Source organism: Pseudopipra pipra, chromosome 6 (genome assembly GCF_036250125.1).
Source record: "Pseudopipra pipra isolate bDixPip1 chromosome 6, bDixPip1.hap1, whole genome shotgun sequence".
NCBI classification, from domain to species: Eukaryota; Metazoa; Chordata; class Aves; order Passeriformes; family Pipridae; genus Pseudopipra; species Pseudopipra pipra.
Genome location: NC_087554.1, coordinates 54,634,297 through 54,661,391, shown reverse-complemented (window position 1 = coordinate 54,661,391; position 27,095 = coordinate 54,634,297). Strand labels below are relative to the sequence as shown.

Genomic DNA, 27,095 nt, shown 5'->3' with positions numbered 1-27,095 from the left:
GAAAGTGTAATACAAATCTTCATCAGTCTGTATCGATGTGCATTCCTAAATGTGACAGTAAAATTCAGATGCAACAAATACCACAACAATGCCCACGCCACCGAAGTCCCCACAGTCTCTCTCATATTTACATATCAAGGCCAACATTTTGTAACCACACAGCAATAACCTCACCTGGCCATTTACAATTTACAACCACATTTTACAAGAATTTCAGTTTCTCAACTCTTGCCAAAGAAGTTTGCATCCACCCACCACAGAGTCCCACAGTGTCTGTGAACTCTGACAGATGTGAGCAGCTACTCCGTGGTGCCAGGGCAGAGGTGATGTTCCCAGGTGACCCTAAGCAGACCAGCACCAAGGGCCCAGCTCGACAGCATGCTCCCAGCTGTCATCCTGCACAGAATGCTGTGAAGATGGGTCAGCCTCAGCAGTTACACAGGGCTGGTTATGGAAGGTCAGACAGTCACAGAAAGGCTCACCTGCCACTCAACCTGCTGGGCTTTCATTACTGTTGCCACAGCTAAAGCATGGGAACTTTGTAACATGAGACCAAGATAAGATTTATTTAGTCAGGAGAAACGCCACAAACTTCCACATCTATAAATGAGTCATTTTTTGTGGCTCTGATTTTTTTTTTTTAATCTTAGTCACATGCTACAATTCTTCTTTGGTCCTCAGGAGGTAGAAAGGAAAGGCTACTGCTACTGAAAGTAGCAGCCATGCTATTTTCCATAATTACATTAGGTAACATGCTAACGACTGGTTACAGATTCTGGCAAAAAAAACCACTGGCCAAGGAAAGCCCAACCTGGCTCATTCTAGAAACACAGTAGCTGGGAAAAATAGCCCAGCAGTGAGATTTATCGAAAACTACAGGAATAAGTGCTTACTCATACAAAAAGGAGATCTGCAACTGTACGACACTTTCCCCACCAGAATAGTATATAAATTACAAATCAGCCCAGAATTCCTACAGATGTCACGAACGAAGTACAAATTTCTGTACTAACCATTTATATAGTAAATCAGCAAGACATTGAAGTTCTAAAACTCTTAAGCTCCCATCCCGAGTTCAGACACCAATTATGTCGGCGACTCTGGTCATTATTCATTTGTATTCTTAGCTATAAATCTGAATTTAGCACAGGGAGTTTTGCACTTTCAGCCTCTCCTTTCCCTCCCAACACACCAACAACCCCTTCCAAATCACACAGAATTCAGGTGCCTCCAAAGTTTCATTCTTCCTGAACAAGTGCACTCCACAGCTGAACAGCAGCATTATGACAGTGCTATACCCTTAAAATTCTGGCATTTAAAAAATCCAAAGATATTGATAAGCCAAAGAAAGGATCAGCTTTTTAGCTCTTAAGATTAACATAAAAAGAGGAACATTCCCAGAATGTTCTTGAAGATAATTTCCTATTATATCGTATAACCAGAATGAAAACCGACTTAAAAAAAAAAATAAAATCTTTTAATACATATGAAGTACAAATAACTGTTTCTTAACTTTAATATACTGGATAATTCAGGGAATTTATTACAAAGAATTTCAATGAGTTACAAGCAATAAAAAAGGTAATCAAAATTTTTACTTTCCAACAAACACAGTTATTGTTGCATGCTACAACATGCAAAAATTACTTCCATTATCCTTTATATGTTAGGCAACAAAAAGCACCTTACCTTATTCTCCACTCTCTGAGCACAGAGGATTAAAAACAAAAGTATGAGGTAGAAACTGCAGGTGTTTTGTATCCAGAATAAAAAAACAAACCACTGCATCAATGAGCTTAGTGGTTGTCCAGCATGCCATGCACACTCTAGGGACATTTAATGAAATCTTATCCACATCCTTTTTTGCAAGCATTCAGATTTCCAAACTGGAAACCCAAAGGCAGCCTTTCATTACCTTCTCCAAAAATGCAGATCTCAGCAACACCACACTGTAAGAGGAGCCACTATAGCTTGATTTTCCCTCCTAGTAATTCCCTTCTTGCCAACCACTGCACTGCAGTCTTTCTGAGGGCTGTGTAAAGTGCAAACGGGGAGGGCTGAAAGAGCCTAGGAAAGAAACACAGCTACAGGAAAGTTCATTCAAATCATCTCGTGTCTTTCTAGTTGTGGGCTGAAAGGAAGAAACTGCAGAGTTTGGTGGGATCTCTTTGCATTCTCTCTGCTGTTCCTCCTCTCATGTTCCTGACTATTTTTTACTTCATTTTTCACAGGATAATTTAGGGATAGTAGGTAAAACTACAAGGAATTGGTGGAAGATAATAAATAATTTTGTTTCTTGTAAGTTACATTAAAGCTACCTTTTATTCTCATAATCTTTCAAGGAATTTTTAAAAAAGTCTTTTAAGGTTTAGGGTGTCTGGGGATTTTTTAGGTTCAGGAAGCAGGGGTGATGTTGGTGGATTCTTTTTTGCTTTTGCTGCCTAAATCAAGGAGTTTAGTCAATTAACTACTTAGCACTTGGATGCTTTCCCTATACAATTAAAACTGCCGTGATTACATGGCAGCAGCATTTGTGAGACAAGTGCCCAGCAGGGGCATTTGTAATTATTTCCCAAGTGTTCCACAACAGTAGCTAAAGAATACATCCAAATATTAAAGAAGCTTTCACAGAAGGGCAGTGGTTGGAAGGGACATCTGGAGGCCATCCAGTCCAACCCCCACTGCTCAAGCAGGGTCAGACAGAGGCAGCTGCCCAGCACAGTGACCCACTGGGTTTTGAGCACTTGCACAGAGAGTGACTCTACTATCACTCTGGGCAGCCTGTTGCAGTGTTTGAGCATCCCCAGTCAAAAGTTTCTCTTGTATTCAGACAGATTTTATTTTTTTTATTAATACCCATTGCCTCTCTGGACACTAAGAGTCTAATTTATAATTTGAGTTAGCTTTTTTTTTATCCCTCCCATCCTGCCCCCCAACTTCTTCATTCTCCACAGCTGCGTTTAAGAGCAAAGGGAGCAACAATGAGCCCTCAGTGTCAATCAGCCAGTTGTTGGCTCATTTGAAATAATAGGCTCATCACTGCTTTCCACCCCTCCTTCCCTCTGCATCCTGCAGAGCCAGGCTCAAGGCCAGATCTTTTAGCTCATCGCAGCCCAGCTGCCTACCATTAGCAATCTATTATTCCTGGAGATCCAGGTCCTCCTTTGGGGAGGATCCTGCCCAGTCTTCTCTAGTTTGGCCTCACAGGAACAATAGGTAGGACTGAAAACACGCTGACAACGACATGGAAAGCTTGGAAACCTCCAGCAGCTCTTCAGCACCTCCCCACCTTCTGCTGCAGCCCCCAGGAGAGGGGCAGCAAGCAGCAATCAGAGCATGGTATATGGGGATAAGCAGAAAGGAAATGAGAGAATTTAGAGGTAGATGCCTCCTTTGGGGGTTTGACCCAAAGCATTGCAAAGGCTGGCTGGTTTTAGTGCCGTGGTTTCACAAGGTTTACGTTTCCTTTAAAAGGCCACCATAATGGGCAACATAGGTGCAGACTCGAAGACACAATTAACATAACTACTACCCACTCCCCCACCAACAGATGGGAGGAAGATTAATTTCTCACTGCTGTGCACAAGTCCTTTGCTTATTCTTCACAGGGGCTCCCGAGTTCCCATGCACTCAAACAGCAGTTTTACAGTTTTTCTTCTAACACGGCTTAGCTAACACTGAAATTCCTGTAATGGACAATATATACTCAGTTTAGGCTCCCAAACCAAGTTTTAATTAGTTTTATTTTAAACCTGTCTCTACTGAAAATAATTTATCACTAAAGGTCATATGCAGCTTCCAATATCCTCCCTGGTTTGCAGACCACATCACGTACCACATTTTAAAAATATGATCACGAATTTGAAAAAGGGAAAAGACCTGTTGGCTTTGAAACAGAAAAAAAAAAAAAAAAATCAGAAAAGCTATCAGACTTTCTGCATGACTTAGAGCACTTCTGTATATTTCTGTTCTCCCTCGGCAAGGAACAGATCTGCTTTCTCTGATCTTACCTGGACACCTACCAAGTTCCCATCTCTTCATATACTTGTACACGTATTACCTTGTAAAATAGGACTCCAGTCTTAAGCTGGGAACTGCCAAAAGTGAAAAAATAACTAGAAATAAGGAACACTCAAGTATAATTATGTAAATTAAACTCTTGGTAAAGTTGGGAAGAAGGAGGACCAAAAATATCCCCTTCCCCTAAAAACCAAACTTAAATGATAAAATAAGATCTTTAATTATTTTGTGGTTTCTGCAGTTAGTCTAAGACTAGCATCTTATGACTTTTTAACGTATCTTGCTTCAGGACAGTGAGAATGATTTGAAGACAGCCTAGTTGCTTTCTGGCTGGCATTCACACACCAGGAACTGGTGTGCACACTGCATTTCTTAGGAAAAAAACACCAAACACCTAGCAGTAAGTTAGAAGACACAGCCAAGGAAAAAAATCTTGAACCATTTGTGAAGCAGATTTGATATCTTTGTGCATGGTCCAGAGCGGGAAGGTGAGAAAGAAAGAGAAAAGGCCAAGAGAGTATCCAGTCATTCCAGCAGGCTATTTCCTCTTCCTGCACTCTTCAGATGCTACATCTAAATCACAACCTAGAAAGGACTTGTCATACCGTTATGTGAACCTATAAAAAGAACTTATTGTGACAAGAACATGAACTTCTGTATATAAACAGCATCACTAATTCACACAATTTATTACTGACAAGAAGTTCTTAGTCACAGTGCTTAACACATTGTCTAGTATTAGCGTAGTAAAAAGCTTTTTTTTGTCCATTTCCACACAAAATTTTTAAAGAGTCTCTCTACCTTCCAGCTTTATAAAGCTGCACCTGTTCTGAGGAACAGGCCACAGAGTAGACCCAGAGAATCACCTGCTGCTACTCTCCAAAGACACAACCTCCATCACTCACCTGAAGGATTGATGAATTTCCTATGTTCATGTCAAGAAGTTGAAAGGAGCATGTTTCACTTCTTTTATCCATTCCTAATTTAAAGCTTAAACTGAAGGCAAACAGGACTAACTTTTTTTTGTAGAGGCATCATTTCCTTTCAAACTCCAGTAAAATCAGAGTGGAACAAGGAAGGAAAGCACAACCCCAAGCATATTTAATGTACTGTTTAGAAGATTTGAGATGTTTTCTCCTCTTGCAACTAAGGTATAATGTAGTTTTCCAAATTAGGCTTGGCTGACTGAGGAAGCTGGCTACCACCTATGAGTTCAAATCATATTTTTAGTCTATTTGAAATCAAACATCTGAAGGAAAGATTATTTTTTTTTGTGAAATGGAACTAATAATTTGCTTACTTTTCTCGCAAATACAACTTATGAAATAAACAAAATATTTATAAAAATCAAGCCTCCATATACTATCATGCAACTTAAGTCCATCAGGCAGAGAATGAAGAACAACTTGCTAAATAGTCCATTCTGATTGTGTGGAGGACACAGAATAAGAAAGAACAAGGCTAAAAGAGGGTTTACTTACTGAAATGAGAATGAAACTTGTTTTGACTTTTGAGGTATCGCCCCCACTCATAAGTAAAATAAGTCCAGACACTGAAGATGATTTGTAAAATTAATGCCATCAACTTAAAAGATGTCAAAACACAAAGGAGAACAAGGTACTTTACAGTTTCATGCAATGATACAAATACTATCAAAAGAAAAAAAAAAGAAAAACCCAACAAAAAACCCCAACTCACACAACTGTCATGAGGTTTCTGAATGTACATATTACAAATATATACAGCAGAAGAATTGTTCCTACCTACCTGTTTACATGGAAAAAAAGTCACAACACAAACCCCAGTGACACACAAGACTGCAGTCTGTGCTTCCAATAGATTAATATATTGTTTCCCACTGCTGAGAGATGGTCTTGATTCAGTTAAAGCCTAAGCACTCAGGCTTTCCTGCTGGGAAACAAACAAGTCAAGTCGGTTTCAAGCATCTCCTATTAATATACAAAAACAATTCTCAAAAGCCTGAAGGCAGAAAAGGGAAATAGTAGGTTAAGGTTGCACCAAACCATAACAAACTACAGCAAATCAAAAAGCTGCACTGAGACTTACTAGTTCACTAGAAAATTGCAGAAGTCTATTTACCTCATGGAGGAAGTCACCACTACCACCACTTAGGGAGTCAAGCTAATCTACAAGAATGTTTTACATAATGGGAAAATTTTTACTGGCCAGAGGTTCACAGCGTTCTTAAATTTCCAGAAACTGCAGATGTAAAGATACTTCTGTCAACCTAAACCAAAACCAAGAAAAGAAACTATCTGAGATGCACGCTCCATTTCACAACGCGGGTCTAAATTTACTGGCTACTGTACTTCAACCTATTCAGCACAGGAAAGATTTACATTCCAATATTAAAGAATTGAAATGTGAACACTGAAAGCAGAGGGGGGTTTTAGACTACCATCAAGTGGTATTAAAACATATTAGCCAACATAAAATTTTGGCCAGCACATCGCTGCCATTTCTGAATTGTGACACTAAGAACTGAAGTAGTTTAAACAACCAGTTTTATTCTTGTAGAAAATTAGGACTAGTGAAACAGTCGGAACAGATTTACAAGAAAGCACGATGCCATCTTATGTCTTCCATTTTCACCTTACTTTTAAAAGCTAATGAGAGAGCCAAGAATCCCTACAGTCAGTCAGTAATGAACTGAAAGGTGTTCTTTGCTTCTTCTAGCAATGAAAATATGCTGCAATACAACTACAGTATAAAATCCACTTCACTCAAACAAAGTCAAGTAGCTTCAATGAAGGAATCTTTGCTCAGTTTTCAGAGGGGTGATAACAGCTTAAGTGTTATATTTAAAAATCAAAGAGTATATTCAAAACATCTCACAGGTCATATTATTCATCTTTTTCTGCTAAAAATGATCAATTTAAAAATGCAGATTATGTTTTAGTTGCTGCGTTTAAAATACTTTTAATGCTACTTAAGAGTAAGTATTTTCATTATACAACTTTTTGAAAGTTGGAAGTTGAATAAATATTTTGAATTAATGTCAGGGATCATAAATGCACAATTATTAGAATTAGAGTTTTAAGAGACTTTAAATTACATAGCTGATCGTAAACTAAACCCCACTACGTAAAGTCTCAAAAGCACAGAGACCACATTTGTTTTAGTACTGGAGAAGTATAATTCTGTTACCATGACAGTGCAATACAACTTTCCTAGCAGGCCACAAAGTATTTGGGGGGCACATATCATTAGAAGCTCAAATGCAGAAAGTTAAGTTCATCTTTTGCCAACCCTTGGTGCTGGGGCTTCACAATGTAATATATGAACAACCGTTTCTGTGGCCCTTACTTTTTTATCCTACTTTTGGGAATGTAAATCCTTCATAAAGCATTCTGTCCTACTGAAACATTCTCATCTCCCCACAGTACATCAAGACATCCCACCTCACTTCTCTTCTCATAGGCAATTTATTTTTTCTATGTGTTTGCCAGAAAAAGTCATGTTGATGGCAACAGAAGAATGAATATGAATGGTCTTCAGACTCAAATAACTATATACTTCTTTTTAAACTGAAACCTAGTTATGGGAGCTGCCTCCACTGCGCAACAGAACCAACCTGTAATTATGGAGAAAGAAGAAGTACACACAGAAAATAAAAAGCATGTTTCTTTTTGTTATCTGCCGATGCACTCGTTCTTGTGAAGGCCTAAATTCTCCCCCTGGAGCACACAGACCAAGACAAGCAATATGGCTGCACTGCTCAAGTAAAAAGTTGTCACCAACAAAGCAACCTCTTGGGTCCTCGGGATAGTTCCCAAGGTGTCCCATCAGTTCACAGGGAAAGCAAACAGTAGCACAGCTCTAAGTTCCCTGGGATAGCTAAACACTTCCCCTCACCTGCAACTAGACTCTTCTGGTCAATCCTGACAAGTGCTGTACTTACATGGACTTCACCATCTTTATCCACACATGGAGTATCAGCTCTCACCCTCCATGAACTGGCAGGCTGCACTCCCTGTATGCCTTATCAAAAAAAACACAGTCAGAAGAACACTGGCTTTGCAGTCTGCCTTAGGTTTTCCACCTAAGGCAATTGCTAGACTTCAAATCTCCAGAGGAAGCGCAGCTCTTCCTAGAGTGTCAGGCATGTAGAAATCATGCTGGAGCAAGCTTAATCTGCTACTTTGCAAGATAGCCCTACAGAGCTCAGAACCCTTGAAGCTTCTGTTGTAAGCTAAGGTCACACCATAAGACCCATTGACTTGATTCAGAGAGGAACATAACGGCAAAGAGGCCTCAGCAGGTCTTGCCTAACACTATCTCCATGTGCTTCAGGGAGGAATCTCAGTACAGTAATCCAAAACACAAAACTTACAATGTAAATTAAAAACAAAACAAAAACCAATCAAAACAAGAAATAAAATACTAATGAAAAACCTAGACCAGAGGCAAAGGATGGATCAGAAAAATAAATCCTTGCAGCAGCAGCAACAAACAGCTGTGTTCCAGTCTATAGTCCAGCCCTTGGTGAATGAGAAAAAGGAGAGGATGAAAGCAGGCAGAACACCACTACACACCTGAAAGACTCCTATTTCTGTAAAGGAGACTTGTGTCCTTCTACAGTGCTCTGCCTGCAGGCATAAGAAGATAAAGCCCCCTGTATCACATATTGGCTTCCCAAACTTTATACATTCAGTCTAACTATCCACGAGTCAGAGCACAGACTGGAGACAACCCTGAAGCCTTCCGTGTTCAGACAACCACCAGAAACAATTACATTCAGGCAAATTGCAGGCAGTTGGTTACTGATTTAAAATGTGTAACATCCCAACATCTATTTCTCCTATGCATTTCTCCCTCATTCCATACTGGTAGTGGATCAGTTTTATCAGTAAACACAGTGCTGAGAAGTCATCAGCATAATATCAATTTTCACCCTCCTGCTTTTACAAAGTTAATTAGTTTGGAGTGTCTAACTAGTTCTACCACAGTCAGAGCAAAGCTGAAATACTGTCAAAGAGGACCTGATGTCCATACTAAGTACCTGCAGAGACAATGACCCCAGTCTCATTCCAGTTAGTGAAAACAGGTTAATACTCTACACAAGCTTAGGACAATGGGAGCTGAACTCTTCTGTACTAATTTTCAGCCATTATACGTTGGCCTCTTTATTCTTGTAGTGAACATCTGGACATGCAGGGTTGTGGTAGGGAAATGGCATCTCAGAAGTCACTTGTATGCAAATATTAAAGCTTTCTTAAAAACGTTTCTAAAAAAGTAGAGACCAGATGAAGAGAGAGAGAGAGACAACTTCAGTTTACGGAGTGTATCATACAGACTCAGGGAGCCCTAACGGGATATAAGGCCAGATAGAAATGTTATTAAAACACTCAATAAAAGCTCTTCTTTCTATTTTACTTATTGTCTGTAATACTTGGCAATAGGCTCTGATGCTTGAACCCTGGTGAGTAATTGCAGCATTAAGATATTGGTACATCTTTATTTGGCCTTCCCATCTCTCCCTTGGAATTTACTATGCTTGTGGTAGTAACAAAAAAAAAAAAAAAAAAAAGAAATCCAAAATCGTGACTCCTTGGTTTTTACAGTTCACTTCACAACATCATACAATATAAAACTTGTGTTCAGTGGTGACTTAAACTCTACCCAAGGTACAAAGCAAGTTCCAGCACTCTGCAGCTCTGAGTCTACTCTAAGAGTGAGGGAGACACACTTTCACTTCACTGCTGGTAACAGCATTGAGACTGACACATCACATCTAGTCTTAATATCAGGTTCAAGCATTTCATTTAATAACTCAAGACAGGCATCCATATTTATTATCAAGAGCTTTCCTGTATGTCAATCAGTTCTTACACAGAAGTGCATGTCCCATAAATCTTTCACCAAAGATACCTCTGCAAATAAAACCCATCATTTACGCCAAATCTCATGTTTGATCATTTGTTTATTTACTACTTTTTTTAAAAACAGAAATATATTTCACCACCCCAATCACTTTTGGATGTGAGTATCACAGTACTGCTCTTATCACTCCCTAGGCCTCCCCTCATTACCTTCTTCACCCGAAAATAAACAGACACAAGCTTAATACACTACAATACGTTGTCACTTCTTCCCTGACTGTCCTTACTACGCCCTCACTGATCAACATGCCTTTGGGACATGCTATTGATGCCATTTTGGCTGTAGAAACAACAGTTATTCCTCCATCTGGAATCTAAGCACAGCAAAATGCAACAACAAATTCTGTTGATTGCCAAGTTTAGCCTGTAAACACAGAGGTAATCTCCTAATGAGTTGCAAGTCAAGGTAGGAGAGAAGAAGGGAAGCTAGGTTTTGTTAGTATTTAAAGATCCATTAATGGAGTGTAGAATATTATCACCCTTCTGTCTATACACCATCCTAATGCAATGTTAGAATCAAGGCTTTCTATTCAAGGTGACCAAGCACAAGTTTCTTTCTGCCTGATTCATTCCCACCTTTGGCTTTGGCCTCACTCAAGAAGCCAATCACGTAACTGAGGAATGACAAGTTCACATTTGATATGAAGTCGTATGGCTGGATGACATCACAGCCACTATCTTTTAATTGCCCCTTTGAGGGTTATTATTAGCAAGCTGTAAGTTATTATTAGAAACTGATAAAACACTAATGGCCAAATTCTCTCACACAACAGCTTGTCCATTTCTCCAGTTATCACGTAACTGATAAGTTTCCCCATTTGAGCTATTCCAAAAGACCAAGGAGAATCATTGCCCTGCCTATTACTTCAATCTGCTATATTTTGAGGAACTAACAGCATCTGACAATCATACATTTTAACCCTGGCCAAGGTTAGAAAGTCAAAGATTTTTTTGCAAACCTCTCAATTTCTTTCTTTGAAAATAGAAAGTTACATGTGACATCCACTGGCTGTCCCACACCACTTCAAAAGCTGTTAAACTCAGGTCAAGTCTGTTAAGCTAGGCTTCCCACTGCTGGATCTGAAATTATTTAAGCTTTCTAACTCCAAGAAATGGATTCTTGCTAAGCTACAGCATCTTCAAAAGAAAAAAAAAATTAGTCTCAGTCTCTTCAGAAAAAAAATGCAACTCTTGCATTTCTTGCTCAGTGCTATTTAATGCTACTAAACTTTTTTTGCTAGCTGGTCACAATTACTTTGATTCTGTAAATCACATAAAAATATTTCTACACAGTGTAGAGAACCCAGTGTGACTAACTATTGTTCTTGGCCAACACTATTTCTAAAAAATTAGGGTTTGGGATTTTTTTTGATACTTTTTTTGATACACAGTGGTGTGGGAGAATTCAAAGACCTCAGCAACCTCATCCTTCTATCTTTGAAGGAATCCTAACAACAAAGAGTACTTAAATTCACTTGCTAATGCACTTTTTTTTAATTTAATATGTATCTCAACTCTAACTATTGCAGAGAGAGTCAGGTGTCTAATTGCAGGGGTTTAGTACAACTTCAGATGCCCTAAAATATCCCAGTCATGTGTAGAACTGGCAGACAAAGAGTTTGGCCATATGGAAGATCACACACTTTTCAAGCATCGACTTCAGACCACCGAGGATGACCGTCACTATTTAAGATGGTACTCAGTGCCTCTGTGTGCAGGCACCATCTTTCTTCCCTTAAGTTTTATAAAATCATTAATTAGCCAGGGCTCAGACAGAGAAATACCACCATTATGTGTTTAAGTGAAAACATGGCTCTTTAAAAAGAAATGCTAGTGGCTGGGGTCAAAAAGCAAATAAAAGATTCATAAGGGTGTTTCTGCTGTAATGGTCAGTCTAATTGATTTCTGGATTTTTAAATCAAGTATTTCTTGTCACTGAATTTCTTCAATGCTACAGTATCCCCAACTACATGGCAGCAGGGCATGAACATATCAGAGTCAACACTTAAACAGATGAAAGCTACAACAGAGGCAGCTCCTAAAATCTAATCACCCACACAAAAAGCACAAGATTGATTTCTTCCATACCTCCTTCGCATGAAAACAGCCTGTCTTTTTAGTATCTTATCTATTCATTTCAAACTGAAAAAACACCAACATTTTAGCAAGTATCTTGCTTTGCAAATACTTTGCAAAGTATTTTACTTTGGAAAGTATTTTAATAAAGACAAGTCCTTAAAAAAAAAAAAACACAGACATGGAAATAGTTCTAGGCAGAAGCCTGCTTCCATTAGGCACATAAATATTTCAATCCCAGCAGCACCACCTAATGGAGAGCTCACCAATATTTCCCCTTCTTTAACATGACAAACATTTTAGTTTGGAGGTGTTAACAACTGATACTTTAGCACATGGCCTATTTAATACTCTATAAAATCTGATTAGTTACAAGAGAAGCCAAACCATTTCTCAACAAACAGTTACAGTCCTTTCCCCCCACACACACACACACATTACCTTCCTATCCGAATTTATTAAGTACAACAAGACATTTGTTTAACCAGGAGATAGGATTTTAAGAAGACTTTATTTAAAAAAAAACCCAACACTTAAGCAGCAGTGCCAGCTTAAAAATACAGCTACTTTAGGCATGTCTCAACTTGCCCTAAGAAAGCAAAACAGAGATGTCAGTACCTCTAAAGTGAACAGAACATTGACAAACCTCCACATTAACTGTAGCAACAGAAGTCATTACCTACATCTGCTTAAGATGAAGTTAAGCATCCCCAGATATCTTCAGGTTGCAATTCTGCTACAAAATATAATATGAGGTATGGGGAGAAATTTATTGTAGGCATTAATAAAGTGTGTAGCATGATAACTTGTCAACTTCCACCATTTATCTCCTGTAAAGAGACATGATAGAACTTATGTATAAACTGGATCCATAAGAAGTCGGTTTTTTTCCCCTCACTGCCTTTTGTTCTCCTTGTTTGTTACATAAATCACAACATTGTAAGCAAGGGTTCAACTACTTTGAACTTTTCCAATTAATTCAGCATATGGACACTTGTTCTAGAATAACTGCCTTTTCATGGATATCTCAGAGGACTTTCAAAGTCTATCTGCCTCAGCTCATCTCAGAATGGTCAACTAAAACATGGAGAGTTTTTGCACAAACAGGGCAATTCCAAGCCTCTTCCTCATTAATTTTGTCTCCTCAGAAAAAATATACAGAATGCAAAGGGTAGATATTTATTTGTTAGTCCTAAATCTTTCTTTGAAAACAAATAAAAGCACACACAAAGCTAAACCAAAACAAACAACCCCCTCCTCAAAAAAACAAAAACAAAACCACACAAACTACCAACAGAGTAAATCCCCCAAAATTCCCTCAAAATCTTACTGGACAAAATACTGAAAGTTGCATGCCTAAATAATCTTTTCAAAACGAAAGTGAAGTTCTCAGGAATTTGCAAAAAGGAAAGAAGAATAGGGGAAATTTATGGTCCCAGTTAGTAAAAAATAGTTGATGAGATTCAATACATAAATAACAATAAACTTCTTTTATCTTCCTAGAGATTGCAAGAGCATTCTTCTGTCCATGCCCAAGAAAGGGTATCAAAATATCTTGCCATAACACAGCTACAAAAACCACCCACCAAGCACTATGAGCAACACAACAGCAGTATCTACTAACTGAACTACAGTACAGGATCCATTGGCATTCCCATCACATATTGACACCACTGGTGAGCAGTGAGACATATTTGCTAATATGAAATATAGCATGCTCAGGTTCTGTAGATAGAAACATGATTCAACTCCTGACAGAAAACAGAGAGGATATTGCTGACTTCAATTGATACTGCATGTTATTAGCTTCAAACACAGTTAGCACAAACCCTTCATTCCCCCTCCCCTAAAACGCTGCATTTTAGAAGGCAATGAAAATACTACTGCATCAAAGGGTTCCAAAACTGCTAGAGATGCACACATGCAACTCAGAGGTCTTCATTTATTTAGGTATCCAACTTCCTTCTACGCAAACTGACAGCCAAATGGTAGCATTTTGAGAACATGTCATTTTACAACCACAGGCACTTTATCTTTGGTGCATATTGAATGTAAAACTGGTATCCAAATCAAGTTCAACCACAACAGTCATAACAACAGAAACATTCCCAGGCAAAAGCACAATGCTCCTCTCTTAAGGATGTTGCGCTGAAGAGAAAGGAGCACAGTACAAAGGATGGAATGAGAGCAAGCGTAGCTATAAAGACATATGTAGTTCAGATAATAGCAGGGTACACTGTAATGCATCCTTGGTGACCTGGAAGAGAAGACCCTGGTAATTCACCTGGAGTGGGAGATGGGTAGGGAAGGAATCAAAGAAGCAGGTAGCTACAGAGAGGTCAAAGAAAAGTAGATTTGCAGATAAAAACTATTACCCAGAAGTGCGAAAGTAAGTACAACCGTGGAAACGGGTATTTCAAGAGGGGGAAAAAGTGATATAAATGGAAGTAAAAGGGCAAATGCAGTTACTTTGCCCAAGTGCAAGGATGAAACCACTTTAGAATGAAAGTCATCCCTTAACAGCCCTAAAATTCCAAGAGATCTGACTGAAAGCAGGTCAAAATAAGCCACTTCTAAGAATCAGAAGAACCAGCTTGAGAAATTAAGAGCATTTATACTGTTCAGCCAAACAACTTGGAAGAGAAGCACAGCATGGACAAAAGCATTCCATTAGTAACTAAAGAGCATAAAATGCAGAAAGAGGAGTCACTTGGGATGGTTTAAAGGAGATTAAATCAAGAACAAGTTAAATGAAAATTATAAAGTTATACTTCCTAGGAAAAAATCAAGACTTACATCTGCGAGTCATTAATTTACAAGGCACAACACCCAAACCAACCTAATCTCAGAAGGTTCCTCTCTGTGGAAAGACAGAGAGGGCACAGTCAAACTGGTACATTACGCAAGATCTTCATTATAAAAACGTCTAATAATTGTTCTAATTATCTCCCTCTCTCATGTACATGGATGAGCTTACAAAACTAAATCCATTCACATGCCAAAATCTGGTTTATGAGCTGGGCTTTGCTGTTACAAAGTTATCTTAGTCACAATTATCATGTAAGATGGTTCCACAGAACAAGAAAAAAGTGTTAGTTCTCTAAAACATCCAAAGGAGAAAGCCAAGAACAACTACAAGCACCAGAACAGCAACCACTGACAAATTCCGTCATGTACACTCAGCTTCATATAGCACTGCATGTTTGTTGTGGGTATCAGTGGAAGAGTGAAACAAGTGCTGCTTCCTGTCCCACGATGCTGGGATGGCACAGCATTGCAGAGGAGGCAGGATTGGATGCCTCTACACAGCCACTTGTAATTCACTCCATTTATCAACAGATTAGACATGTACTGCCCTGCTGGGTCTCAGCACCTCATCATTTTTATGTCCTCAGATCATAGGAAAGTACCACTATTCCCATGTTATTACAGACCAGGAAAATTGTCTGTATATGGAGCAAGGAGCCAGACACAAATAAGCCACTAGCTGCAAAGTTATTTTCAGAACTCCCGGTCAGCTACCACCTAACCTGACTGACACCCAAGTACCTTTTTTTTCCCAGAACATCTTCCATGCTTAAGAAAACATCTTCACAAGGCTGATCACCTCAGGAAGCACCTCAACATTGAGTTTGAAAGCACCAGAAAACAATAAACAAAACAGTGGATGAAGCATCAGCAGATTCCTAGTCTTTACTCATCCTGGTAATCCTAAAAAAAGTCCTAATCACTTGACTGAGACATCACGTTTCCTCTTGCTCCATTTCTTGGGCACATCGAGTTTTGATTTTTCCTGGCATGGCAAAAAGTTTCAAGAGAAGGAAGTGACACTAATCTCAACTGGCCTGTGGCTTGATGATGAGAATACTGCTCAGGGAAGTAGGAGACTTGGACTGGAATCCCCCTTCTGCTCCTGGGACTCAGACATGCTGTTACATCTCTCAGCACCGCAACATCGAAGACCCTTATTGTTTTTGCCCTAACTGAATGACTTGTAGTACACACATCTACAGGAATGGGAAAAAAACAAAACCCAAACTCCAGGTCTCCTAGATTTTACACTGGTATCTGCAGTGGACCATCTCCTCTTTCTTTATAAATGTCCAAGCTTGCAGGAACAAAGCGGCAACCAGGAAGGCACTTCTCATCTTACAGTAGCATCTGCAACATGCTTTTCAAGACAGACCAAATCCAAATAACTCTTTTTGCTAGACACTCAAGAAAGCTGTAAAGACTCATGGCATTTTGAGCTTAAGTGCACATATTTTATTTACAGAAAGATGTTTTTCATATTAATGCAGAGACCACAAATTTCAGTATTACTCCAAATGTTAAACTTTTCTAATTATGAGCTTCCATACAGTCATCAGTAAAGCACGTAAAATGGAAGATTCATGACTTCTTTCACTAATATTTTTGACTGAAGCATTTGCTATATATATAGTAGGTGAAAGGATATATTCATTTCAGAGCATTTAAATTATACTACAGAACTATTAGCAACTTTTATCATTGTAAATAATCTACATAGATTTCTCTGATATATAGAGGAAACATTATCTCATAAATCAACATTTATAAATCAACTATATATAATAATACTGGAACAACTTAAAGCATTCCAACAGCTATGCCTACTGAGGTTCTAATGCCTGCAATTTGCAAAAATTCAATCTTGATGTCAAAGTACACAACACCCCAGTTTTCAGTACAAGGAGTGAGGCAGGGATGGAAGCCATCACACATGTCCAAAACTGAACTTCTGCACACACTAATGTGTTGAAGTTTCGCTTCCCATGATACCTTGACTAGATGAACAGCAGAACTTGAAATTCTACTAAAAACACATTTTATACATGCACAGTAAAGCAGCAGGGAAGACAAACAGCATGGAAATCAAAGGCTTAACATTTTTTGGCGGGTGGAGAGGATTAGTGACCTACAGTTGTTGTATGTAATTTTAGAGACACTCGCCCTGTTAACCTAGTTACAAAGCCAACAGTCAGTAGCAATTGAAGTCACAGTGGCAACGATATTTTGCTGTCAGTGATCCAGAAGAAGAGATCTCCAGGAAGAAAACAAACACTCCCTCAAAGACTATACAAATCTCTCTCCCTCTCTCTCTCTCACACACACTTCTCCAATACCAAATAACCTTTTGCCTTATTTTCTCTCTAGGTTCCAAGATGTTTCCACTGTATACTTTCTTTACAGATTTTCTAAGGGCTTTTTTCTCTTTATTTCCTTTTCTCTTCTTTCCCATTACAAGAGAGCACCTCTTCCTACATTGCAGGCACCTAATGATCCTGCATTGTAAGTTGACTCCCTGTTCGTCCCAATTCTCTAGTCCTTTCTTTTTCTACCATAGAAAGAAAAAAGGCATAGAAGAAAATTAAATGTTTGTGATTTGTCAAAATTAAATATACTGACTTTGGGCTTCCAGCAGGCACAGCTGGGAGACCAGTTATATTCTCTCTGCCAGCCCCTCACTCCTGAAGTTTCTACATCACCATAGGGTAAAAAGTGTAAGATAAAACCTAGTTTAACTACAACACTCTCTCTTGTGCTACAATCACACCTTTATTCTGCTGCACAAAAACACACAACTCTTCCTCACTTGGCTTCTTTTCCCCATATCACATCTTGAAATCTCCAATTTCTCCCACCACTTCTGATATTCCTGAGCCATACACTAAAAATGCCAGGAGGTTTCAAATACAAGCATCAGATTCATGAAGTAACCAAAGCTTAAACAAACAAACAAAATCAAACCAAACCAAACTTAAGCCTTGGCAATTCTTTAAAGGAACTGTGCATAAGTGCACAGATACCTGAAACCAATGTGTAACAAGCAGTCTTCAGACATCATAAGATGCAGCACCTTCAACTAAGAAACATTATCACAATAAAAGAACCTAAAGAAATCCAGTTACTACATCATCTAAGATACGAGACATCAAAATGTTTTATTATTACAATATCTATTCATACAAAGCCAGTTTAGGATAGTGGAGTAGATTTAAGTCTACTTTATTTTTAAATTGCCTTTTCATCTGCAAAAGAACTATGATCGGTTACTTATCAATGTATTTATATTCCAGTGGTTTAACAACACAAGTTAAAAATTAAGATTTTTGGCTTTTTGTATTTTCAGCATTGCCATATCTACTAATAGAACAGCTGGACTTTGGTACTAAAAAAAGAACCCACATTCCTCTTCTAGAGTCTTCATTATGGACAAGAACAGTGTAAAGTTCTACAATACAACAAGATCTTAAAATCATTTAAAAGACAAACCATATTAGCATGGACTGGTAAGACTTTCTAAAGAATCTTTTGTCACTGATGCTAACTATTGCCATATTAGAGTTTTCAAAGGTATCAACAGTAAATATTGTTACACAACAATCAAATTCTCTGAATCCCTACAAGAATGGCTTCTCAGAATTGGTATCATCAAACTTTAACACAGAAAGACTTCGGGAAAGCCTAAAGACTGAGTCATTTAGTACCCTCTTTTTATTAGAATTAATTTGCATTGCTACTGAATGAACTTTACGATTCTATTTTCTAGGTCCAGCTATTATTAGAAGCTTCTCATCAAGTCATATTTCAGTAAAACACCTACCATTCTCGTGTTGGAACAACACAACTTTTATAACCCCGTAGTGCCGCCTGCTTGCGATGCCCAAGCTCATGATACATCAGTGTTTCCGTTACCAAGCTTTACAAGGGGTTTCCCAGTTCAGACATAAAAAATTCTGATTCTGTCCAAAGGTTCAAGTATTTCTCATCTTAAATGAAGAGCCCTCTCCCTAATCACCATAAATAACAGTTAGATCTACATTAATCCATCCGCGGTATGAGCCAATGGTTCATTTTAAAGGACCAGATGCGGTATATGCTATAAATTCTTTAGTTCTAACCAACCATCAGTGTAGCCTTTAAATCTAGGCTTCTAGACAAGTCAACAGCTATCTCAAATACAGATTTTTACAATTTCAAATTATACTACTTCATTTCTCTAAGCTAAACACTGAAGTACACCTTCACATCGTTCAATAAAGCTCCTTTTTAGTCTATGAGTGCAAGTTCAGATTAGTGCTCAGTGATGGTATGTGCACCCTATGGGACAAACCTGAAAGGAAAACCACACACTTCTACTGAAGAAATAAAAACCGCACAAATTACAATAAACAAGGCTCAGTTAGATCTCAACAAGCCAGAGAAGTCTCGGACCCAAGGAGACGGCATATTTCAAATTGTATCATTGGAACTTCCCACATTTTACTACCACAGAAACAGAAAAAGATGAAAGATGCCCTAATGCGTGGTAAAGATCCATGCAGAGGAGCACATACAGTCCGTCACGTCACACACAAGCTCTGATCGGCAGAACATGAGATTACGCCTCTTAATATTAACAGAGTTTCTCTTGTTTTCTGCAGATAAATCAGATCTCAGGCACTCAAAGATACAAATAAATCAAGACGTAAATGCCTTACCTTCCTATTTTACAAGCCACTGCAGTTCTCAGATTATGAGTCAGTCATAGGTTCATCTGCAGAGGAATGACTCAGTATAAACTTTTAAACATTCGTTATTTTTCCCTGACCTACAACACGGCGATTCATTCAACGCGCTAAAACGCGGCGTCGCGAATCAGCGCACGAAATGAATGGCGTGAAAACAAAACACTTTTTTTTCCTTTCCGCTCACGGCAGACAAGGCAGGCAGGCGGGAGGGCATAGCGCAGCGCCGGTGCGGGCAGGCGGGCTCGGTGAAAAATACAACTCCTCCCGCGGCGACGAGGGGCAGCTCCGGCGGCGGGGCGGGCGCGGCCCCATGGCCGGGCAGCGGCGGGGGCTCCGCCGCAGCGGCAGCCGGGGGGGCGCAGCCGGCACCGCGCTCCGCGCCAGGCGCGGCGCTGCCGGCAGTGCCCCTTTAAAGGCCGTCGGCCCGCCCCCAGCACTGCATATGGAGGGAGCCAGGAGCGAGCGAGCCTTCTGCATTCAAACGACACATCAAACGCCGCAAGCGCCGCCGCGGCTCCCGGCTCCCCGCTCCGGCCTCGCCTCCCTGCCCTCCCCTCCCCGCACAGGCACACGCACCGCGGGGTGCGCGGCAAAGAGCGAGAGGCGCGGGGAAGGGAAAGGGGGAGGCGGGAATAAGTAAGTGAAAAGGGGCACCTGCAGAAAGCCCTGGAGTGCGAGTGCGTCCGGGCAGGAGAGGAGTCCGCGCCGCCCCGCCGCAGGCTGATCTGATCTATCCCCGGGCACCAGGCGCCGCCGAGGTCCCGGCACGGGCTGCGGGTGCAGCGCGCTCGGCTCCTGCCTGGCAGCAGATGCCTCGGTCAGCGCCGCGCCCCCGCCGGAGCGCCCCCGGCCCCCGCCGCCCGCCCGGCCCCGGCCCCCCGCCCGGAGCGCCCGAGCGCGGGCAGGCGAGCGCGGCCGGTGCCGGAGCCCCGCGCGGGAGCCTCCGCCACGGCGGCAGAGCAGCTCCCGCCCTCCCCTCCTCCGCCGCCCAGCCGAGCCGAGCCCAGCCGAACCGAGCCCCGCGGCCGCCCTACCTGCGAGCGTGTGCGGGGAGCGGGGCGGCGGGCGGCAGCCGGAGCCGGGCGAGAGCGACCGCCAGCCCGGCGGAAAGTCCCGACCGCTGTGCGCCGTCTCCCCCCGCCCCGCACTTCCTCTCCCGCCCGCTCGGGCTGGAAATCCCCGGCGAAGCCCGCTGCTCTCCCGGCTCCTCCCCACACACCGAGGGGCGGGCCCGGCACAGCCGCTCAGCGCGCAGGCGGCAGCCGGGGGCCGGGCTTGCCCTGGCCGCTGGCCCCGGCTGCACCTGATGCTGCCGTCACCCCCCCCCTGCCGCGGGCACGACTCGGGGAAAGGGGCCCCGCCGCCCGCGCCCGGCGAAGGGGGAGCGGGGTGGGCTGTGGGGGCACGGAGTGTCACGCTCCCGGCGCGGGGAGGTGCCGATGGAGCCGCGGGGGCTCGGCCGGAGGGCGGGCGCTGTGTTGGGGCACTGGGGGAAGGAAGGGCGCGGGGGATGGCGCCGGGACGCGGGGCGCCGGGAGAGCGGGATCGGCGCGGCGCAGAGCCGCCCGCTGCCCCTGCTCGTCCCGGGGGAAGTGCAGCAGCCCCCGCTCGAAGGGGCGCCTCGAACACAACAGCCTTTATTAAACAAAGAAAATGCCACTGGGAAACACGGGAGGGAGGGAAAATAGCGGTGGGGAGCAGGGAGAAGAGTCTGGAAGAGATCGGGAAAGAGCAGCGAGGCAGAGCTGTTCGACCCCCCGAGAGGCCGATCCCGGGAGCCGCCGGCCGTAGGTGCCAACCCCGAGTCCCGGCGGGCGGGCAGGGGGTGTCTGCCCTGCCTGGCTTCCCGAGGGTGCCAGAGGCATCCGCGACCTTCCGCAGGAGACCCCCCCGACGGCCCAAGGAACGTGTGGCTCCGGGCGGGCAGGTGAAAGAAACGCCCGTGTCGGGCTCCGCTCGTATCGCGGCGTGTCCCGACCGGGGCAGATGCCCGGACGGTATCGGCGGTCTCGCTTTTACGCGGGGGCATCGCTGGGTGGCTTGTCGTGTCCCCGCCGCCTCACTGGGATGTGGGGAGGGAAGGAGGGAGGGGTAGAGGCGGCTCTGGCGCAGAAGCGGCGCGGGGGCTCAGCTGGAGCCGGGAATGGGGGCTCAGCTGAAGCCGGAGGTGCCCAGCCGGACCTGGGGATGGAGGCTCAGCCGAAGCCGGAGTCCAAGGTGGGCTGGAGGAATTTCCGCACAGGGGCCTTCGGAGCCCCGGGTGCAGCGATGTGGTTGGCATCCGGGAGAGCCGGAGCTGTAAGGAATGTGCGGAGCTGAACACGGAGAAATGTGTGGTGTTTGGCTAATTTCAGTGGGATGAGGTCACCGTCCTTTTCGGACGTTGTTTATCGAGGGATCACTAGGGAGGAACAGTTGGATGCGTGATCCTGAACGAACAAGCTTTGCGTCATAGTTGCCGCTTACAGCATCTCCACGCGTGCCGAAATCCATCCTGACCCTCCTCGATCTTCATCCCCCGGCTCTTTATAACGCCCACACCAACCTGCCCTGCAAACCCAAACATCTCTAGCTCGGCTGTGTCCTCCCTCACCAGCCCCTTAATCACGACTCTCGGCCACACTGCTAATTCTCTCCTGTGTGCTGTTTTTCTCTTCATCCCACTTCTCTGCTTTCTCTCTTCCCCCCTCTCTCCCGCCTTTGCTGCTGTCCCCAGTCAAAGGCTGGCTTAGCTGTCAAGACAACTGCGGCTTTTGAAACGATGCCACGAACCTGCGATCAGGAAGACAATCTCAGACGTATGCCTTGAATGTTCCCATCACTTGTTCAAGATTGCTTACCTCTAAGGACTAGCAGAAAGGACTGTGCGCCAAGCCTGGATTTCTCCAGCGGCAGGGCTGCAAATAAGTTTCTATCAGAGACAAACCTGCAATTTCCTCCTTTGCCACTCTTTTTGCTGTTGTATGTATGTCCTCTTGTTTTGCCCTAAAAAAAAATAGGAAACATAATAGGATTCTAGTGCCTGTAGCTCCAGCAGCTATACTAATGTAGTCTACCCCAAAAAGAGAAAACAAATTCTTATACAATTTAAAGATGTCAGAAGCCTTTCCACATTAAAAAATGTCTGTAGCCAAAGGGATTAAGTGTTGATCTAATGAAATATCTACCCTTTAAATTGCTTTGTTGTGTTTTTTTCTTTTTCCGTATCATGACTACAAAATTTTAAATATTTCTAATACAATTATTACAGCAAGATATGTCACCAATGTTTCATTGGCTTGTAATTTCTTGTTATAAGCAATGCTGTGTCTCAAGGCTGCTGCAACATGCTGCACACCTTTGCTTGGCAGTAGTGTTTAGAATATAGTCATTGGAGGGGTAGCTACTTAGAAGAACAGAAATAATAGTAGAGACCATGTAGTTACTCTGTATTTTAGTAAAATGGTTTGAAAATGTAAAATAATAGGACATTTCATTGGAAAACAATATGATAGCAAAGAATTAAAAATTAAAAAGTCCCCTGAGAGAAGGGTGGTAATCTCTTGCAAATTTGGACAGGGACAGTTATCTCCAAAAACTATGGGGAAGATATAGAAGAGCATGTGATTATGGGAAACATTTCTCAGCTACAGACTGGGAGGTACCACTGGGAAATGGTAGGGCTTAAATGTTCTCGAGTGTCGTAGAAACTCGATTTCTCAAGCAAACAGTCCATGAGAGAGAATGCTATTTTAGGCCTGGTATTAATAAGCAGCAAGGACCTTGTAGAAGGCCATAGTATTGAAACTAAGCTTGAACCTAGCGATCACAAACTAAGCCAGTTTATGTTAAACTGCAAGAGGAACAAATGCAGATATTTGTCTAAGATTTGGGATTGCAGAACAGCAAACCTAGAGAAATGGAGAAAATTCCTGAGGCTGACATGATGGATGAACCCAAAGATGGTTTTTACTCAGACATACTGGAAGAAACAGCAAATAACAATTGCCAAAGCAAATATTTGTTCAAGGTTGGAAGCAGTACCCTGCACTGAAAACACTCTGTAGTGAAAGGAGGAAGGTGATGATGTTGGTGGCCTTAGGCCTAGTGCTCTGACCTTACTATGTGGGTGCACTCCTCCATGAGAAAATGACTGTGAGCTGCCAGTGGAATAGCTATGGAAAAGGCTTACGTGAGTCCATGATGCACAAAGCAGGGTATTTTTAGTAGACAGAGGGAAGTATTAATATGGCTTTACACAGTACAGCTAAGGACCCTTGTTTGGGAAATTGTGTCCAGTTCTGGTGACTTACAGTCAGAAAAGATTGACTCAGGTTGCCGCAGGTGCAGAAGAGGAACACTGGGGTGGCAAGGGAGCAGAGTATCCATATTCTTGAACGGGAGCTGCAAGCAAGCAAGCTTGGCTTCCTTAACTAGCCAAATGAAGCCAAAACAGTGTGATTCACCGTAAATACATTCAAACAGTAAATATCAAGGAAGAAGACTATTTAAGTTAAAGAATTATGCTAGCACAGTGATGTATGGTCATAAATTGGTCATGAGTATACTTAGATTGAAAAGCTTTCTAACTATTCCAGGAGCAAACAAACAGTACTCCAGGCACAAGCACCTACCTGATTTTAAATTGGGGCATGATACTTTGGTGTGTCCAAAGGGTATTTAAAGGACATTGAGCTGCTGAGCTTTGACATTGGCTTTAATCATGCCCAAGCTCCAGGCCTGCTTCTGGTCCCCTGCCCCATCTACATTTGGCTTATGAGGTTTTTGTCAACTGCCTCTGAGGCACTGGAAATTAGTCAGAGACAGGATGTAGATAGGGCTGGTGACATTAAATCATCAGGTGGTTTGTGGTACATCTTGCTCACAGGCATACAGTTGAATTGATTGCCAGATTTGTGTCACCACAGAACCTTTTCCCTCAGGTGAGCCTGGCAAAGGACTGTTTTGCATTCCCTCTGCCACCTTCTCAGAATCTTCTGGGAGATTTATTTGGTAAATACCTTGTTGCACAGGTACTGCCTATAGTCTTCTCTGCTACTGTGCTTGAGAGGTTTGGCCTTTTACTGCAGCTCTTAAGTTTATTACCTGTTACCAAAAAGTGTTTGGTGACCCTTGGTAAGTGGGGGCTGCAGAAAAGTTATTGCTCTGAGGCCTCCTGAACAAAATGACAGTTGTGTGGTTGTAGAGGGGGATCATTTCCAATCCTATCTTCCCAAAAGTGGCATCAACAGGTTATTTTTAATACTGGAAGTAAATCTGAGAGAGGGAGAGAGAGAGAGGGCAGCAAACCATTTTTTTCCTGTGTGAATTTGCTTATTGCAATTAGCAGTCTTTCAGCTGAACATTTGTAATTGGGAATGGTACAGTACATCCTTATTAGCCCTACTGTTTCAGGTGCAGTTTGGCACTGCTTCTGTATGGAATGCTAACTCTAAGTGTTGTGGTTTGTGTGGTTCACATGGCCTCTCCACAGCTTCTGCAGGAAGTGGTTATGTTTTTTTCCTAATCAATACCTATTGTGGATCTGAGCAAGACTTAGCAGGAGCCAGTTTCTACATTTCTGGCACTGAAGCAATTTCTTGACTTGCAGCTTCCTCATCCTATGCTTCGGATTGAAGATGCTTATTAACAGAATAATAAAATCATTAAATTTATATTCCTTTTTATTGCTGAAGCACTGCCCAAGAGGACCTGTATCATGGGAATACACATTCATTTATTGCATCCTATACGTGAGATAAAGATTCCTCAGGGTTTATTTCAACTGCTACTAGGCAATAATGTCTAATGTGATAGCCCACTTGTTTAAGGAAAAAACAATTCCCCTGCCCAAGCTATGATTTTCTACTTCAATTTTCTAAAAAGTGATGGCTTTCCAAATGACAAGCATTTGAGGTGAAACATTCCCCAACTCTTCCAGAAGTAAGTTATATATGCCTTTGTGCATGTGCTATATAACATTTTTCCTTTCTTTCAAGACAATTTTAATTCCCAAGTCAACTTATATATCTACTTCACAATTAACAAGAAATATTAGTATGGCATAGTACAACTGCGTCTCAGTAATCTTAGGGCCTTCTTACTCTCTTGTTGAGACTATTAAAAATATATTGAGGTCCCCAGGCTCCCCTATCATCAAGACTGCCATTGTGCCCATGCCAAATTGACTTTGGAGTCAAATGAAATTTTTGAGTGCATGTCAGTGGATTCCCATAGAGGCCTGTAAAGTGGTTCATGTGAATTCTGAGCTGTGCCTGGAAAAAGAGACAAGATACAGCTCCACAGCAGGGAATTACTAGAGCACAGCAATGCTTCAGCTATATGTCTGCCTCTCCGTACGGCTGCAAAATCAGAGCTGGGATGGGAAGAATGCAGACTCAGCAAGATCAGCTCTCCACCATATGGAGATTTCCCTGTGACAGCTGAATCTGAATATAACCAGTAAAAGCATCTTAAAGGCTGTTTTGTGCCTTTAGAGCAGCACAAAGCAGCTTTATAAGGAACAAGGATTTGGTCTAAAAGATTTTCCCAGACATAAATCATCAGTTATTATACTAGTTCGTAACTAGCAACTGCTAGGATTCTGTGGAAGACCTGGCAAAGTAAAAGGCTGACATGAATATAACAGCTGTATTGATTTATCCAGATGCCCTCATTTTTTTGATGACACATCCTTAGGATATCCTGATATTCTTAGGATCTTTTCTCCATCAAGAATTTCAGAATCTAATCATATAAGAGAAAAAATCTTACCTATTATTGTCAGAAACGCCAGATGGGTATACTTTCAATGCTGAGAGTTGTTCATTATTGTAGAAATTGTTACAGGCTCTTCTCAGTAATCAATAATAGCTGTTTCTTCAGAGTGATGTAACTACTTTTACTTTCACCTTTTCTGCATGTAGTCATGGGAACACAAACCGACCTGTGAGAATCAGGCTTAGGAACAATTTGAGCGTTTGAGGTGACTGGGAAGTGGTCACTGAGTCTCATCACTTCCCTGGCTTCCAGTTTAGCCCTGTGCCTTATCCCCAGTGCCATCAGAGCATCAGAACAGATCTGAGAGGCTTTTTCACACCCCTAGCCCTTTTATTGACACTGCTCTAGCTAGTTCTAGAGGGAGATTTCAGAGTGTTCTTGAAGGTTGTTTGAGCCTCTGGATGTTCTTTTGTTATAAGTAAACTGTCCATAAAAAATGCATTTCCAAACCCTGAAATAATCTGTCCTGACTTCACATGCAGCCTGACCCAGGCAGACTGACCAGGCTTCAGTACTGAAGGGATTACCACGGGATGAAACCTCTGTGTTTGCTGCTCCAGCAGATTCCTGGAGAGAATCCAGTCAGGAGCAATCATCATCTGAAGAATAGTTGTTCTAGAAGCCTAAAGAAAAACACTTCTCTTGTCAACACTGTTTGTTTGGGAGCTATAATTGATAGAGCTGACCTGGATTCCCTCTGTTAAGTCACATGGACCTTGCCCTGCAAATGTGTCAGAGACACTGTCGTGCTGTTAAAGGATGTTCTATTCTGGATCTAGTTCTTATAGATGCAGTTTTGGGA

The 27,095-nt window shown here is 42.0% G+C and overlaps 1 protein-coding gene and 1 long non-coding RNA gene across 13 annotated transcripts in view; one reads left to right on the top strand and one right to left on the bottom strand.

Moving 5' to 3' along the window:
* The window catches only part of TRAF3 (TNF receptor associated factor 3), a 76,120-nt gene extending 49,733 nt beyond the window's left edge, over positions 1 to 26,387 (bottom strand). For 3 of the 12 annotated variants that reach the window (XM_064659214.1, XM_064659212.1, XM_064659222.1), the window contains exons 1-3: positions 20,569 to 20,723; positions 20,189 to 20,333; positions 19,505 to 19,560 (exon numbers count right to left, since the gene is read on the bottom strand). The gene's annotated coding sequence lies outside the window, so the exon portion shown is untranslated. Of the gene's footprint in view, positions 1 to 255; positions 1,318 to 19,504; positions 19,561 to 20,188; positions 20,334 to 20,568; positions 20,728 to 22,374; positions 22,520 to 26,287 lie in introns of those variants that run through there. The other 9 variants (XM_064659221.1, XM_064659223.1, XM_064659217.1 and 6 more) reach the window with 7 other exon arrangements.
* LOC135416273 (uncharacterized) lies at positions 21,022 to 22,709 on the top strand. Its single transcript, XR_010431519.1, has 2 exons — positions 21,022 to 21,461; positions 22,251 to 22,709. It is a non-coding gene; the product is annotated as an uncharacterized LOC135416273 (long non-coding RNA).
* Positions 26,388 to 27,095: the final 708 nt, after the last annotated feature.